This window comes from Pleurodeles waltl, chromosome 1_2 (assembly GCF_031143425.1).
Source record: "Pleurodeles waltl isolate 20211129_DDA chromosome 1_2, aPleWal1.hap1.20221129, whole genome shotgun sequence".
Lineage (NCBI taxonomy): Eukaryota > Metazoa > Chordata > Amphibia > Caudata > Salamandridae > Pleurodeles > Pleurodeles waltl.
The window spans coordinates 843,203,465-843,221,595 of record NC_090437.1 but is presented as its reverse complement, the minus strand read 5'-3'; the positions used below and the strand labels follow the sequence as shown (position 1 = coordinate 843,221,595).

Below are 18,131 nucleotides of genomic sequence, written 5' to 3'. Positions count from 1 at the left end.
CATGGTTATATAGTCAACACTGGATAATTTATTCCTATGTCATACTGTTCGGAGTACTCTTCAATGCAGCTCTCTCTCATTTCCCAGTATCGCAGTGGCAGCGGATTTTAGACAGTTTTAGTTGGGGATCCCAGTTTTATGGTATTTATCTTTGGACATTTCCGTCTTTATTACCATATTCATTTTAATTGTATTTATTCCTGGTTTTTTTTATTCCTCAGGTGAAATAAAACACAGTAGCATGTGTTTTTCCACTTTTAATTTTATGAAAAATGAACACAACTCCTCACAGGGAATGTAATTTGTATGTAATAATTATGCTGAATGAAACATATTGTGGCAGCTTCACCCCCATCTATCTGCTTCATTTGCACTTTCATGAGAAAGTAAATGCGTCCAATTTAGGTGCTTGAAAGTCCCCATAATTTCAAATGTTAACCCTTCCGGGCCATGCAGTCACAATACTGACAAAATGGCGATACGGTGAAGAGACCTGATCCTATTTATCTGCTAACATTTACAAATAATTAAAACCGAGAACTTTGAGGTTCTTAGATCACCTAACTTGCTTAGACAAAGAATCCTGTATTCCTCACAGAAAAGGACCTTGCTCTTTCTTAGAGAAGGGAAATTGCCTATTGCTGTCATTAAATAAAACACGAGTTCATGATTCTAAATGCAGACACATCACTAGCTTGGTTAGTTTAATTTCTCACAAATAGATCCCCTTCTGTTTCTAGACCAGGTCTGTGTGAGTCACCACATGTTCCTTAATTTGCCACATTAAATGTAAACCTTATGGCCAGCCACATGTGCATCTCAATGAGGTTTACTCTTTCCACTCTTACATCTATGATGATACTACAAATCTTCCTAAAAATATATTATGGGGAGATTAGGGTGTCATGATGGCACAAATCCAATGGTTCATGATAATGACTCAAATTAATTCACTCGGAGATGAAAAAAATATGTTGACAGGAGGAAGTATAGAATTGTTGGATTTCTCTTTTTGATACATCTGTGCATACTGGTGTTCTAAACTAATATCTATGGTACCTCTAGATATAGCTGTGTTGATGTCCAGCGCCCTTTGCACTCTGCCATCCAGGTGTAATGTTTTATTTGTGTTGTACTCCGCCTGTCTGTTCAAAACAAAAGCTACGAATCAATGACAAAAATACAGCGTGCTTTCAAAGTGTAAAGATTGTTATTAAGATCTTGACATCTATTAAGCAGTGAAATCAGCCTGCAGAATGCACAATCTGTAGCTGACTTGCCTGGTTTGATTATGAGATAGATTGTGGCCCCTAATGAGGGAGGGTTGACTTTTCTATCCCCGAATATCTTCTGAAAGACTAAGAGTACTTGCAGTAATTGGAGGCCAAAAGACTTATAAAAGACTACTATGAAGCCATCTGCTGTTGGTGCCTTGGAAAACTTTAAACTCTTGATGGCTCGTGCAGGAGGCTGGCTCAGTTTGTGGGGTACACCTCTGTTGTGGCACCCTATACTGAGTCTAGGCAACCCTTAGTGATATTGAATAGGTGTCCAGATAGCAAAACTCTCTAGGGGTAGCTGACACAAGCAGCTGAAGCTTATTCAGGAGGACTGTAAAGCACTTGTAATACCACAGTAGTCAGACAGTAACTCACTCACAAGAAAGAGCCACATAAGTGTTGCAAAACAAAGGATCCTATATTACCGCAGTACTGCTACGCTAGCATTGGTATGTCTCCCTTTGAAGATATCTACACACAATATATACCCAAAATAACCAACAGAAATAGCATAAAATGTACAGGGCACTATGGGAGGACCAAACCATATACTAAGAAAGTGGAATGTGCAATAGTGAACCCAGCCAAGGTAAGTGTGCTAGTTAGCTAGGCGCTGGGGATAGATGAAAACACCAGATGTAAGTACAGTAAGTGTCCCCAGCGACCAGGTGCAAGGTAGTTACCCACCCAGTCGTCCCATGGGTTAACACAGGGAGTAGTGGTTGGAGTTTGTATGACTAGGGACCCTTCCCAGTGGACCCCGAGGAAACCAGCAGACAAGAGGAAGGTTGGAGAGTGCCCCACCCCAGGATACCCAGAAGACAGGAGTACCTATATCAGGGACCCTGGATGCAGAGGGGAGAATGGACTCTCTCTGAAGTCAGTGGAAGCCTCGGATTGTCCAGCTGCTGTCACAAACCGTGGACTAGGCCGGTGGAACACAAGGTCGAATTCCGGATGTGGAGGACCTGAAAAGGAAGGGAACCGAGTCCAGCACCCTTGGGGATGCCCAGGTGATGCAGGTGGCGATGCCCACCCTCCTAGAGGTGAAGTTCCTGCAAGTCAATGGAAGAAGTCCAGCTGCGTGGTCCAGGAGCTGCAGAAGATCCAAGGAGTTGCCTATGAACTGTCCCTTGACGGTCACCGGATTGCAGGAGTGTCAGTGACCTGCCAGGTCACCAACAAGCACTGGCACATGCAATCAGGAGATGCAGAGGTATTTGCAGAGTTTTGGGGACCAGCAAGGTCCAGGAGACTCTATCCTTGAGGAGGAATCAGGGCTGGCTCTCACCATGCAGGAAGGCCAGCAGAAGTCATTGGAGCCCCCACGAGTGACCCACAGGTCATGCATACAGGGAGTCACAAGGAGGCCTCAGCAGCACAACAAAACAGAAGTCCCACGTTGCAGGAGTTGCAGGACAGGGGCTGATCTTCAAGTTAACTGCTGGAGGCCGGGGCTTCTTGGCGCCTTAAGATCTCCTGGAGGAATAGCCATCAAGCCTTGGCAAGTGCAACAGTCAAGGTGCACATGGGTTCCAGTCGCAGGAGCACAAGTTGGACAGAAGACAAGCAGGACCCAGAGAAAGCCACAAACTCACCACCTGTGAAGCAGAGCCTTTCGATGTTCGTGGAACAGCAGATCCCACCTGCCCAGTCAACGTTGTCTTGAGGTGCCTTCGGTTGCAGGAGAGTGACTCCTTCACTCCAAGGAAGATTCCTTCGTGCTTCCTGGTGCAAACAGAGTCCTTGTGACCCTGGATGTGTTTTAAGTTTCAAAGCAGACCAGCAGAGGTTTCAGCGTCCAGGAGCAGAATATGTCTTGCAGAGAGTTCCTTGGAGAGTCTTACTCAACAAATCTGAGGACTGATCCACGGGGGAGCCCTTAAGTAACCCTAAAAGTGGGTTGGTCACTCTCTAAAGTGACCCACCTATCAGAGGGGGTGAGAGACGTCATCTATCTGGCTTAACCAGTCACATGCCCCCACGGGCCTCTGCCCATCTTGTTTCCAAGATGGCAGAATTGAGTGGCCACCTGGCAGAGCTCTGTGCACCTCCTTAGGGGAGGAGCTGGACAAGGGGGATGGTCACTCACCTGTTCTTTCGCGCCATAGCGGGAACCGGGGGTTCCTGAACTGTTGTAAACTGGATTATGCAAAGCAGACTGGTTGCACTCAGAGGCCGTCCTAACCCAGCCCTTAGACACCTACTACACAGGAGGAGGCGGTCACACCTCTCCTTTGCAGGAAATCCTTTGTTCTGCCTCTCCAGCCTGAGCCGGGCTCACCCGCTGGAGAAAAGAACAGTGTCTGGGATTAGCAGCAGCGTGGGCTGGCAGCTAGACCCCGTAAGGCTGCACAGGCAGAACTGTAGGATTCTCAGAGGATGCCCCCCCCCCGAGTACATGGTATGATGCAACTAACACTGGAATTTGTGTAGTTGCATGATTCCAACATGTTTGATACCAAACATGCCTAGCTTCAGAGCAACCATTATGTCATTGGACTGCTTGTGTTGACCAGTGTCCACTACATACCTTAAGATGGCTTCCCCGCACTTAGAGTCCAGGAAATGGAGCCTGGGGTCTGTAGGGGAACCCGGGTCATGCAGGGGTACCCCCACACTTAGGGACATGCACTCTGCCCTTGGGCTGAAGGGCCTACCAGAGGGATGACTTACAGTGTCTAAGTGCAGTGACCAGGACAAAAGGCAAGCCTTATATCTGTGGTGAAATGGTGCTTGCACCATTTCAAGCAGGCTGCAATGGCAGGCCTGCAGGAACAACTGCATGCTGCAGCCCCTTGGGGACCCTTGGTGTAGCAATGCTCTCTGGATACTTAAGTACCATATACTAAGGACTCACATTGGTGCACCAGTATGCCAATTGTGGGTGTAAAAAGTTTACCAGCAATCCAATTTAGGGGAGAGAGCACAGACACAGGTGCCCTGATTAGCAGGATCCCAGTGAACTACAGTCTAAACATGCTGACAGGCAAAAAGTAGGAGTAACTATGGTAGAAAGGTAGCACTTGCCTACAGCTCTGAGGACCTTCTTATTTAGAATTGGCCCATCCAGCTTATTCTTGTCTGTGTTTGAAATTTGGAGATGCTGTGCCTGAGACACATAGGGGGTCATTCCGACCCCGGCGGGCGGCGGGCACCGCCCGCCGGGCGGAAACCGCCCAAACACCGCCCCGCGGTCAGATGACCGCGGGGGGCATTCCGACTTTCCCGCTGGGCAGGCGGGCGATCTGCAAAAGATCGCCCGCTGGCCCAGCGGGAAAGCCCCAGCAAAGATGAAGCCGGCTCCGAATGGAGCTGGCGGATTTGCTGAGGTGCGACGGGTGCAGTGGCACCCGTCGCGATTTTCAGTGTCTGCCAAGCAGACACTGAAAATCTTGCTGGGGCCCTGTTAGGGGGCCCCTGCACTGCCCATGCCAGTGGCATGGGCAGTGCAGGGGCCCACAGGGGCCCCACGACACCCGTTCCCGCCAGCCTCTTCCTGGCGGTGCAGCGCCGCCATGGAGGATTCCTTTGGCCAGGGGAAAACCGGCGGGAAACCGGCGGTGTCCCTTTTCTGACCGCGGCTTTACCGCCGAGGTCAGAATTGGCCAGGAAGCACCGCCAGCCTGTTCGCGGTGCTTCCGTGGTCGTTGGCCCTGGCGGTCAATGACCGCCAGGGTCAGAATGACCCCCATAGTCTATTCAGGGTGCAGTCTCTGTTCTTGTGTATATAATTGTCCCTGTATTCCAGTAACTCTTCAACCAGAGGTTCTCTTTTTCAGTTGCACAGCTTCTACTATAGCATGCCGCCTCAGGACAGCTTTGACACCATTCCACAACAGGGCAATATTATCCTCATTGTCATTTGTTGAGAGGTCATCTGCTATACTTTGGCCAATGACTAGAAGCATTACTAGGTCCCTATGAGTGCGTCCTTGAGTGTAGTCTTGTGCTGAGTTAATCATATATGAAGCCCTTCTAGTACAAATGACACTGTGCCTCGTTTGAAAGTGTCGTGGGTCCCTGGCCTACCTCCTTAACTTAACAGCCATGTATTCAGAAATGTGTAGTCTAGGCACACTTAGCTTTTGTATGCAGTTAACTTCCTTCAACAATTCTCCGTTAAACTGATTGTGCCAGCTTGCCCCACAACAAATTAAGACCTTGGTTGAGTTATACTAATTCCCAAACCAGGTAATAAAGTAATGCAGCGTTCGCATCTATTCCCAGGGTGCACCCCCCCCCATGGGAATCAATCATAACCACTGTCCATCTCACCTCTCATAAAACCTAGTGCTCCTCTATTAAAAAAAGACAGCACATTGTCCTCTGCTTGACTTCTTAGAGGCCTGCCATAACTCGTTTTCTTCATCTGATGTTTCTTGCCACTCTGGTATGCTGACCTTTTGTAGTTCAATTGCCTTTCTGCAACCCACCACCATTTTGTCTTGGTGTCATGTCACACTGCATTCGTGTTCACTCACTTTATGCCGTTCCAGGCCTTTGACGTGCTTCACGCCTCTTCGCTGGTCACACTGATGGGTGTCTTTGCCTAGATTACTGTCTACTATTTCACTGTCTTCTAAGAAGAATGTGGTACTCCAGTGCTTGACTTTCCTCATTTTAAATATTTTTATTTATTTATTTTGATATTTCAATACATCACCGATGATAAACATACTACAATTATGTTCAAGTAGGTAAGTGAAAAAAGTGTACAAATTTTAAGGAGCATGACCATTCACCAAATTATACATACTGAGAAAGAAGAGATAATTGCAAAAGAGGCTTCGTCTCGTTGACCTATTGATGGACTTGTTCACCCCCACTTCTCCTTTGCACAAGCTATTCTACACTTTAGACCACCATAACGATCAGCGGTGATTAGCTTGCCTTGTTCTATGTGTGGGCTAGGATAAGCTTCACTATTATTAATACACTGCTGGGGCTTCCTGCCATGAGGACACCTGCGGCCCAGGCCGGGCACGACTGGTGGGAGTGAGACTCCGCAGTGGGACCATGGAAGTCCCAGCGGGGCCCTTTGACCACCCCCCCCCCCCCAAAGGTCACCTGCATCCAAAAAGTACACCGGCAAGGGACCATCCACGCGCTCCAGGTGAGGCCTTGTGGGGCAGCACCGTGAAACATGTCCTGTTGACAGGCTTATGGCAGAGAAGTGAAGTGGTGAAAGGATCCCCTAGATGAGTGCAGAGGGGTGATGAAGGAAGGCCCTAAGGGCAGCAGGAGGCCGAGTGGAACTTGTCCAAGAGACTTGAGTGGATCGGTGCGAAAACCTAGGAGGTGGGCAACCCCAGGCCTGGCAGCACATACTAAAAAGCCGAAGGGGGAGGCCGACACGAGAATTCCCTGAGAGGGCGGGGTGGGCCGGCAACTCCTACAGAAACTTGGGGAGAGGCACAGTGACGCGGTGTTAAGGCTTGTGTTGGGACGCCCTGCGAAAGATACAAGGGACTTTGGGAACCAATAATGGGGCGGCGGCCTGAGCCTTGTCCCCCTGTGAGATCCTTGAACACTGACTGAAGGGACACTGGGGCCCACCTCACAGACCAAAATCGACAGGTTCGCCAAGCAAGCCTCACAGTCTGACAAAGCTGGTGCGGCAGGGGGCACGGCACCACAGGACAGACACCCCCAAAATTCCGCAATTTTGCAGGCGATCAAAGACACTTTAGAAAGAAGCATAGGGGAGCTCAAAGTTGACTTATCCTTAATCTGCTAAAATCTAAGAAACACCACACATAGTCATGGAAGTAGGTACTAGGGTCTCTGAGACAGAAGAAATTGTTAAATCACGTGAGACCCGCCTTGGAGCCCTACAATAGCAACACAGAAGTATGATGCACGGAGTACTGAAACTTTTCAAGCATTCACCCACGGTCACAGATCTGGGTTTAATCAATCGTTCTTTTGCTCACCATGCACCCCAGCTTGGACCCAGCCATATGCAAATCACTTTTGACCCTGCTCCCCATGGAAACAGCCCAGCCCGAACTGCCAGGTCAGGCCTTCCCGGAACCAGAAAGAAGCATCCGGGGACAGCATCAGCCAGGCTAGCTTGAATCCATGGCACAGTGAGCAAGGAACACATGTCCGGGCATCCCCTGGCCACTTAGGGTGACTTTTACAACACAAAAGGATGATGCACAGAATGCTGAAATTTTTTAAGCACTCACCCACCGCTGCAGATCTGGGTTTAATCGATCATTCTTTTGCTCACCATGCCAGCCCAGTTTGGACCCAGCCATATGCATATCAGTTTTGACCTTGCTCCCCCATGCGAACAGTCCAGCCCAAACTGCCAGGCCAGGTCCTCCGTGGATCGGAAACGAGCCTCCTGGGACCGTTTTCGGGATATCAACCCTCATCAGCCAGGCTAGCTTGAATCCAGTGGCACAGTGAGCAAGGGACTCACATCTGGGCATAGCCTGGCCACTTAGGGCAACTTTAGCAACAGAGAAGGATGATGGACGGAGTGCTGAAACTTTTCAAGCACTCACCCCCCCAGTCACAGATCTGATTTAATCGATCATTCTTTTGCTCACCATGCCACCCCAGTTTGGACACAGCCATATTCAACTCATTCTTCACCCTGCTCACCATGGGAACAGTCCAGCCTGAACTGCCAGGTCCTCCCTCGACCGGAAAGAAGCATCCTGGGACCGGTTTCAGGGTATCATTCCTCATTAGCCAGGTTATCTGGAATCCAGTGGCACAATGAACAAGGGACCCACGTCTGGGCATACCTTGGCCGTACAATGGCAAGTTAACTTATTGATGGCCCGCCTGGAGGATAGGAAGGGGAGCTCTTGCTGCAATAACCTTTGCTTAGTGGGTATCCCTGAGGGACTGGAAGGGTCCTCACCCACATCCTTTATTGCCACCTGGCTTAAAAGATGGCTACCCAAGACTGTTCTTTTGAGTTGCTTTGTGGTGAAGCGGGTCCACTGTGCTCTGACGGCCAAACCTCTATGGAGACTCCGGACTGACCTTTATTGACCGGGTGCTGAACTTTGCTGACCGATATGCGATCATCCGAGCTGTGCAAGAACTGGCTCCCGTGATGATCTTCCCCAATCACACCCAGCGGATCCAACTATGCTCCTATATGGAGATAAAACAGAAGCTCCGAGCCATGGGCGTAAAATACATACTGCTTTTCCCTTCCAGACTAAAGATCCTTTTTCAGGACCAAACTTTTTTCTTCGACATACCAGAAGCAGCTTGGGATTGGGCTGAGGAGCGCCCTAACCTTTGGGATGGAGGGAACCTTCACCGGGAAAGTGGAGAAAAGGCAAGAGAGAGAGAGGAAGGGACGAGGGATGAAGGTCGAGAGAGCCGGCTGGGGTCTGGTGAACAATTGCAAGAAGCGCCAGCACCGAAGAGACAGGAGGGCCCATTCCCTGACTCCCGAAAAGGGCTCAGGGAGACAAAATGCTTCCTCTGCTGTCGAAGATAAATCCTCACCAGACACATCTAGACAACACACTACTGCCTCCACAAAACTTATATGTATATTTTCACACAAGGTGTGCGCACAGTTAATGACGCTGTGATCCACACTAACCCCTGCACTTCTTGTATCCACTGTTTTCGGAGGACCTAGTGCATGCTATAGTTCAAGAGTTTCGTTTCTAGTGAGGGGAAAGGGGGGGAACCTAAGGGGGATGGGCGTGTTCAGAGTAGCCAGAGCAACCTTACCCGAAGGTGCATAACAAGTACTTCTTGTTTACAAAGTATGGATTGGAATCCAGGGAGGGGAGGGATTTACACAGTTATGTGTTTCTTTTTGGTGTTTTTTTTTTTACACAAACACATTTTGTTCCACACACCGGGGAGCTACATAAACCGAGCTGTGCTTCCCAGCCTCTGCCAACACTACTACATTTAAGTAACACCCACCACGCCCTTCATGGAGGAGCGGCCTGACACATGGGGGGGCTCTCAGACCTTGTCATTCCTTTCTTGGAATGTGAATGGCATGCTAGATAGACTCAAACGAGGGCAGTGCTTAAATCAGCTCACCATCATGGGGTTGATATCCTTCTGCTACAAGAGACACATTTAGTGGGCAATAAATGCCCTTTCCTGGCTTACCAGGGCTACTGCCAAGTCTATCATGCAGGGTTCCACCAGGGATGAAGGAGGTTGGCCATTGTGATTCATAAAAGGATTCCCTTGACAGTGTCACAGACATGGCACAATAAAGGAGGCCGTTACGTGGCAATTTCAGGTTTTCTGGGAGGGTCCCCGCTGTCTGTCATTAGCGTATATGCGCCCCCGCTCCCCCACACGCTATATTGCCTTGGGAGGTCTCCTTAGACGCTTGAGGAACCATGGCTGATGGGCGGGGACTTCAGTGGGGTCTTTGATCCCGAAATAGATTGCTCTGGCCGAATACTGTGTGGCAGCTCCACCCTGTTATCGGGATTCTTGCATAAAATGTTGGTGATAGATGTTTAGAGGGCATACCAACCCCAAGAGAGGGGATACATATTCCACTCGGAAGCCTTGGGAAATCTCCACAAGGGATAAACATGTAATGGATTCCCGGCCGAATGTTAACATTTAGTTTCGCCCACTTCTGGCCCCATGATGTGGAACATGTTCAGTGAGTCCTTAGAGCATGGGTCTTAGTCCAGAAGCACGACAATATTGAGATGGAATTAGATGTAATGTTATTCTGTACATGAAAATGTATTTTGCATGGCATGTGTGGTTTGCTTCTCAAATAAATAAAAAGAAAATGTTAAAAAAAAAAAAAAAAAGACAGAATAAGTACATATGGTCCTTCTTTAGAGGATAAAGAAACCAGCCCTTCTATAGTCCTTCTGACACTGGTCTGAATGCCCAAACTATGCTTTCAGTCTAACAGGGGTTAAGTATCATCTTGTGATACATTTATATGCTTTTTCTTTGTGTGTAGAGATAGTGATAATTTAGCTGCTGTATCCTCTGCACTGTTGCATACTTAATATGTGTGTGCATTCTGCAGGACAATTGTCCATTGACGTTCATAGGTATGTTTCTTCGAAGGTTGAAGATTGTTTAATTGGCATAAAGTTTAGAGATTCCTTTATTGGTAAAGAGTTGATGAAAGTGACGTCTTTTCTTGTCTGCCCTTTTCTTTAGTGTCTCTAGAGCTTGCCCTCTAATAATTGACTCAGAAAAAAATTCACTGAAATGTAAAAGGTAGAATGTGTTCATATGTGTTTCTTCTTAACACCTCCCCACTGTGGAATAAGTCACCCAGCAGTGGGGGTTCCTCTGATTTCTCTCTGCTGAACACTATCTGCATTTCCACGTCTGAAGTGGGATTGAAAACAATTTCAACATTGGGTATGAAAAGGAAGTCATTGTCCTCTTCAATAAAAAATAGAGCAAATATTATAAGATTGTGGGGTCAATGATGTGTGGTGACAGCAACTAAAGTGAATTTTCAAGACCCAGCAGCCCCTCAATTAAAAAAGACCAAAGGTTTAGTGAACTACATCTTGCACATCACCCATGGTTGTTTCTGAATTGCCTGACATCGACATGGTGAGCTGAGCTGCGGTGCCTAATACTTACCATATTGGAGAGGGGAAGGTAAATGATAATAACAATGGTACTTTCCAGAGCAAGGAAGTCGAAGAACAGAAGGGTTGGTATGTACTCTTGTCTTATTCTGATGTCACTTCAAGAGGGTTCCTTTGCTGTCTCCATAAGAGCATGCTGGCTCTCTGCTCCCTAATTGTGCTTTGCCTCTATCACTCCCTGTGTTGTCTCAATTAGGACGCATCAACAGCTTCTCTGCTTGTGTGCTGTTTTTTTGTGCACCAGATTTCTTTCGCTTTGCTTGGGAACGTCTCTGAGTGGTGTTTCTTTTGGACTGAGAAAAACAGTAGGAATAAGAATCTGTATGGGTTCTTTTCTTGCTACATATAAGCCATAATGTCTCTGTCTGCTTTTGGATCGGGTGGTAAATCACCCATCTACAAAAAGGATAATTGTGTTTCCTTTGACTCTGTCTTGTCAACCCTCCTCACCACCGGTAGTATATTTCCTTTCCTTTTGATGGAGTGGACTCTTGTGAGTAAATCTGGTACCATTTTGTGTCCGGTCTAGGATTATATCATGGTTTTTAGGAGCTTGAAGAAGGTGACAGGAAATAAGTTTGTAGTTCTCCAGGTTTTCTTTGGTTACAAAGTTACTTCTTCCCTGTAATTCAAGGACTTGTTCGGCCATAGTATTCTATATGATCTTTTCTCGTTTCAACATTTTCTATTGAGTGGTCTAGGTCAATTAAAGCTTTTGTGAAATCTTGCTGCAGTGCTGTAAAGTCCTTTTTTAATTCTAGCATCATTAGCTACACATCAACTTTACTAGATGGTGCATGCAGGTCGATAGAATCCCGGTGGGTTTCAGTGGCACCAAAGGACAGTTGTATAGCATTTTAGGTTCCCTCGCCCCTTGGTTTGTTTTGAATCCACATTTGTTTTTATGGAAAGTGTCTTCAGGTCCTTCACCTTAGAGGATGCCATTTGTTGATGGCAAATGGTCAGTTGTGTTAAAGGCAGCAATTAATCAAGATGGGCCCGAACAGAAGTAGCTGAACAACCTTTGCTCCTAGGTCCCCATTCCAAGAAGGGGGGCATGGGATTTGCTGGATATTGAATCTTTTGAGGAGCACTGAATTCCCTCCATGTGAATGGGGACAGCAAAAATCAAGTGGCAGGGCAGCGCAGCACTGTTGTGCAAACATCCCTCTGTTTGCAACAATTGTATATGCCAGCATTCAAAATGATGAGCAACTCAATCACCTGATGCTTGCAGCTTCCCGACACCTATGTTTGTCAGACCCTGGAAGAGCATTCTACTGAGCCTGTGGTGATCAGCGTTCTTCAAACATAAAGGGCCACTCTTACAAGCATGTGACTGCACACCAGGTAGTACACCGTCTGTCTTGGTGCATATGGATTCTCCTCACCATAATGCAATATTCCGTCATAGTCCTTCTCCATTGAACTGTGACTGCTCACTCTGATTGATGCTGCAGTGTACAGCTTTCCAGGGAGCTGCCATTTCTTATTCTGAATTTTATAGAGGCAGGGAAGGGGTCAGGTTTAGAAAATCTCTACCTCTTTGGCCTAATGCAGCACTAGTTAATTTCTGCCCCCTGCTGGGTCGCAGTCACTTGCGTAATGGAAGCCTTTCTAGGATGGTGGTGCTAACGCGTCCCTTTATGATTAATTTACTCACTTTGGGACTAGTTTTAGGCCAATGAATCTTTTGACCCTGTTTGAAGACACCTCAGGACGAGATAGCTAACCAACATGTCAATCAATATGTCAATAACGTCATCAATATTTATTATAACAATGCACTTTTACTTTAGTCAATGACACTTAATAAACTCAAAAACACCATGACCTTGCAGTCATGAATAACCACACCAGTTTAGTATGAATTTAGTGTTATTTATTCCCTATTTGTTACAATACTACTAGCAAGTTTAATAATCTCAAAACCAAGAAACACAATAGCATAGTCACAATATGACAACTCTGATAAGATTTCATCAAAGCAAGAACCACAAACATTAGAATATAACACGGCGTCAGCATCGATTATTCTAAGCAGAGTATATTAGTGTATTGTTCATCAGTGAATAGATTCAGTCATTTGTCTATTTGCGTCCGTTTAGTGAACCTCTCAACTAACCTCGAATTAGCATTGGCATGTTGGGCTTCATGCAAAACAATTTAGTAACACCAATTTAGAAAACATCTAACTATGGTCCCTGTCAAAAGAAAAGCAGTTGGTACCTAGAAAGGAAAAGCAAACAGACAATCACAAATTTATTGTTAATATAGTTACCCTCCAAGCTTGGGCAGCACTCAGGTTCTGTCTTCGTCTTCAGGACATCGGTAGATTGGCCATCAAAAGAGATTCAGCTCCGGGAAAAACATGAATGGGCAATCTAAGGACAAGGATGGTTCTAAAATAAAATCAGCAAGTCACCAAGCAAAGTGACAAGGTCTATGGATCATATCAAATCGCATCAGCATCTCCCTAACTAACTAGTCTGGTCACTTACGTGTGTCAAGGGGTTTTATCCCGTTTTCGTCGTACGTTCCCCTAAAATCTGATTGGACAAGGGGTTGCACCCCACTATCTTTAACCAATTAAAATCAAATTACTTCATCGAATTTGTTACCCCATAACAGCTCTCATGCATTTTATTGGTGCTTATGATTGACGTTTTTAGCGGGTGGAATGTCCGGTATGATTTCATCGTCTTATAGTCCTTTGCACATCTTTGGTCAGTGGCTCCATTGTCCGTACCGGTTTAGGCGACCTTGTACGTAGCATTAATCTACACTGTTGCATTTAGCTAAAATGTTACTATAGGCAGGATGAATTTCATGAGAACGGATCTACTACGGTTACATTCAGCTTCTAGCTTTTGGAAAAAACAAGAGTTCATGTCCTTTAGCAAGTCAGCACACTGCACGTTAGAAAAATACATTTAATATGAGAGCCAGGCAGCTAGGCCTCGACTCATGCTAACTAAGGCCTAATGATTTATTAGCAAAATTCTAGTACATATTCTTTTAATATTAGTATAAAATCAAATTTTTAATAAAACATTTCATGATTATTAGTCAATATCATTAGTCCCCGTATACATTGGCGGCCACCCCCCCGTGGGCACATTTCAAATGCACGTTTCAGCAAAACATGTTAATAAAGTTTCTATGCAGCATTATTATACATTAGTTCATAAACATTTCATGTTAATATAGATTATATAGGCTACGCTCTCTCAGTCCCTCCTCTGATGACACTTGTCATCACACAAACCTTTCCCTTTAACCTTTCACTTTTAATTTTTCACTTTGCGCATGATGCGCATTTCAACATCTTGCCCTTTGTGTGAGCTTTCCCAAATTTCATTGAACATTTTCTCCCTTTCATTTTCTTCATTTCTTTTACTTCGTTTTGTCAAATTTCTTTTAACCCCTGCGCTGCCAGACCTTTTCAACCCTCCTGTGCCAAGCCTTTTTTTGGCTATTTGGGGCAGTTCGCGCTTACGCCCTCATAACTTTTTGTCCACATAAGCTACCCATGCCAAATCTGCGTCCTTTTTTTCCAACATCCTAGGGATTCTAGAGGTACCCAGACATTGTGGGTTCCCCTGAAGGAGACCAAGAAATTAGCCAAAATACAGTGAAATTTTCATTTTTTTCAAAACAATTGGAAAAAAGGGCTGCAGAAGAAGGCTTGTGGTTTTCCCCCTGAAAATGGCATCAACAAAGGGTTTGCAGTGCCAGAATCATCATCTTCCCAGCTTTCAGGAACAGGCAGACTTGAATAAGAAAACCCCTTTTTTCAACACAATTTTGGCATTTTACTGGGACATACCCAATTTTTACTATTTTTTGCGCTTTCAGCCTCCTTCCAGTTAGTGACAGAAAATGTTGTGAAACCAATGCTGGATCCCAGAAAGCTAAACATTTCTGAAAAGTAGACAAAATTCTGAATTCAGCAAGGGGTCATTTGTGTAGATCCTACAAGGGTTTCCTACAGAAAACAACAGCTGAAATAAAAAAATATTGAAATTGAGGTGAAAAAAACAGCAATTTTTCTGCACGTTTTACACTCTAACTTTTTCCTGCGATGTCAGATTTCTGAAAGCAATATACGGTTACATCAGTTGGACTCTTCTGGTTGCGGGGATATATAGGGCTTGTAGGTTCATCAAGAACCCTAGGTACCCAGAGCCAATAAATGAGCTGCACCTTGCAATGGGTTTTCATTCTATACCGGGTATACAGCAATTCATTTGCTGAAATATAAAAAGTGAAAAATAGGTATCAAGAAAACCTTTGTATTTCCAAAAAGGCCACAAGATAGGGTGTTGAGAAGCAGTGGTTATTTGCACATCTCTGAATTCTGGGGTCCCCATACTAGCATGTGAATTACAGGGCATTTCTCAAATAGACATCTTTTTTATACACTGTCTTACATTTGGAAGGAAAAAATGTAGAGAAAGACAATAACACTTGTTTTGCTATTCTGTGTTCCCCCAAGTCTCCCGATAAAAATGGTACCTCACTTGTGTGGGTAGGCCTAGTGCCCGCAACAGGATATGCCCCAAAACACGACGTGGACAGATCACATTTTCAGAAAGAAAACAGAGCTGTTTTTTACAAAGTGCCTAGCTGTGGATTTTGGCCTCTAGCTCAGCCGGCACCTGGGGAAACCTAGCAAACTTGCGCATTTTTGAAAACTAGACACCTAGGGGAATCCAAGATGGGGTGACTTGTGGGGCTCTGACCAGGTTCTGTTACCCAGAATCCTTTGCAAACCTAAAAATTTGGCCACAATAACACTTTTCCTGTCATTTTGGTGACAGAAAGTTCTGGAATCTGAGAGGAGCCACAAATTTCCTTCCACCCAGCGTTCCCCCAAGTCTCCTGATATAAATGGTACCTCACTTGTGTGGGTAGGCCTAGCGCCCGCGACAGGATATGCCCCAAAACACAACGTGGACACATCACATTTTCAGAAAGAAAACAGAGCTGTTTTTTACAAAGTGCCTAGCTGTGGATTTTGGCCTCTAGCTCAGCCGGCACCTGGGGAAACCTAGCAAACCTGTGCATTTTTTAAAACTAGACACCTAGGGGAATCCAAGATGGGGTGACTTGTGGGGCTCTGACCACGTTCTGTTACCCAGAATCCTTTGCAAACCTCAAAATTTGGCCAAAAAAACACTTTTTCCTGTCATTTCGGTGACAGAAAGTTCTGGAATCTGAGAGGAGCCACCAATTTCCTACCACCCAGCGCTCCCCCAAGTCTCCCGATAAAAATGGTACCTCACTTGTGTGGGTAGGCCTAGCGCCCGCAACAGGATATGCCCCAAAACACGACGTGGACACATCACATTTTCAGAAAGAAAACAGAGCTGTTTTTTTACAAAGTGCCTAGCTGTGGATTTTGGCCTCTAGCTCAGCCGGCACCTGGGGAAACCTAGCAAACCTGTGCATTTTTGAAAACTAGACACCTAGGGGAATCCAAGATGGGGTGACTTGTGGGGCTCTCACCAGGTTCTGTTACCCAGAATCCTTTGCAAACCTCAACATTTGGCTAAAAAACACCTTTTCCTCACATTTCGGTGACAGAAAGTTATAGAAACTGAGAGGAGCCACAACTTTCCTTCCACCCAGCGTTCCCCCAAGTCTCCCAATACAAATGATACCTCACATGTGTGGGTGGGCCAGGTGCCTGCAACAGAAAAAGGCCAAAAACTTGTAGAGATTGAGGGGGTAGCACAGCGGGTTGATAAGCACATATTCTTCTTTTATACATCTTTAGGCTGACTCTGCTTTGGGGACCCACACAAGTGAGGTGTCATTTTACTTGGGAGACTGAGGGGAATGCTGGGGAGTAGGAATTTTGTGCTGGAGCGGTGATCGTACAAAGAAAAGTCAGGAAAATATGCTTTTTTAAGCAAATTTGGAGGTTTGCAGAGGAGTCTGGGTAAGAAATGTTGGGGGATCCACACAAGCCACACCTCCCTGGACTCCTTGGGGTGTCTAGTTTTATCAAATGTCTGGGTTTGGTAGGTTTCCCTAGATGAAGGCCGCACCCAGGACCAAAAACATAGGTGCCCCCTCCCCCCCAAACACAGGTAGTTTTGTAATATATCATTTTGATGTGTCCACATAAGTCTGTGATGTGCCAAACACTAAAATTGTGAAAAGAAATGCACTTAGGTTATGTGAAAAAGACCCCTCACCCACCAATCAAGTTGGTGGCATGCTTCATCATCGGGGTCCCACCTGAGACACCTAGCGTGTCACAAGTGTGCTGCGACGCCTGATTATAGCAGAGCAGATTTTGTCATTTTTAACCACACATAATGGTTGGATTTGGCACGAGGGTGAGTGATGGTTCAGCAGATCAAATTTTATTAACAAGAGATTTCACAAAAGTGAAATGCACTGTTAATAACTGAAAGGCCAAAAAACTGAACGAATGACTCACAGCTCGTGAGCTGTAAAGCCACGGCAAGGCACCAACCGCTTTACAGTCCATTCACACACCTTACATACATGACATGCACAAGACCATTCACGCCGCCAGCCACGGGCCCAGCACATTACAACACTCGCATCGACAGACAGCTCCACTCAAGGGCCCATCACTTTCATACGCCCACATGCCTGATACAGCAATCACACCAACTGATGTGTGTGGACTGGCGTTTGGCTGGCACCGCCAGCCAAGCGCCACCCCACGCACACCGCCACCCAAGCGCCACCCCACGCACACCGCCAACCATGCGCCACCCCACGCACACCGCCAGCCAAGCGCCACCCCACACATACCATCCCTTTTTTTTTTTTTAAACAACAAAGAAACCACTAATCATAAATAAGTACAAAACTACAAACACAAAAGCTCTAACTGAATACATGACTAATGCCAACCGTGAAACTGAACATATAAAAATATAAAACAGCAGTTAACGCTCACGGAATTTCCCAATAATTCTTCTGTGTGTGGTAGCTCCTGAAACAGCCACCCACACACAGCCCAGGCTTTGAAGGACAATCAGGGCAGTACATCCTAGTCTGCTTCCTGATACCTCTTCGAGCACAGACTCTACATCTCTTAGCATGAAAGTTTTTTTTGGCCGTGGGAGGAATGTGCTCAGCAAAGTGACGATCTTTCAATCTAGCCACATCCTCCACCACTGCTTCTCTAGGAACTCTTGCCTGTTCCAGCACAACAAGGATAGCTATGATAGACTCTTGAAATTTCACAAACTTCATCCTTGACTCT

The 18,131-nt window shown here is 46.0% G+C and overlaps 1 protein-coding gene across 1 annotated transcript in view; it reads left to right on the top strand.

Moving 5' to 3' along the window:
- The window catches only part of SPATA4 (spermatogenesis associated 4), a 98,196-nt gene that overhangs the window by 32,850 nt on the left and 47,215 nt on the right, over positions 1 to 18,131 (top strand). The gene's annotated exons all lie outside the window — the stretch shown is intronic.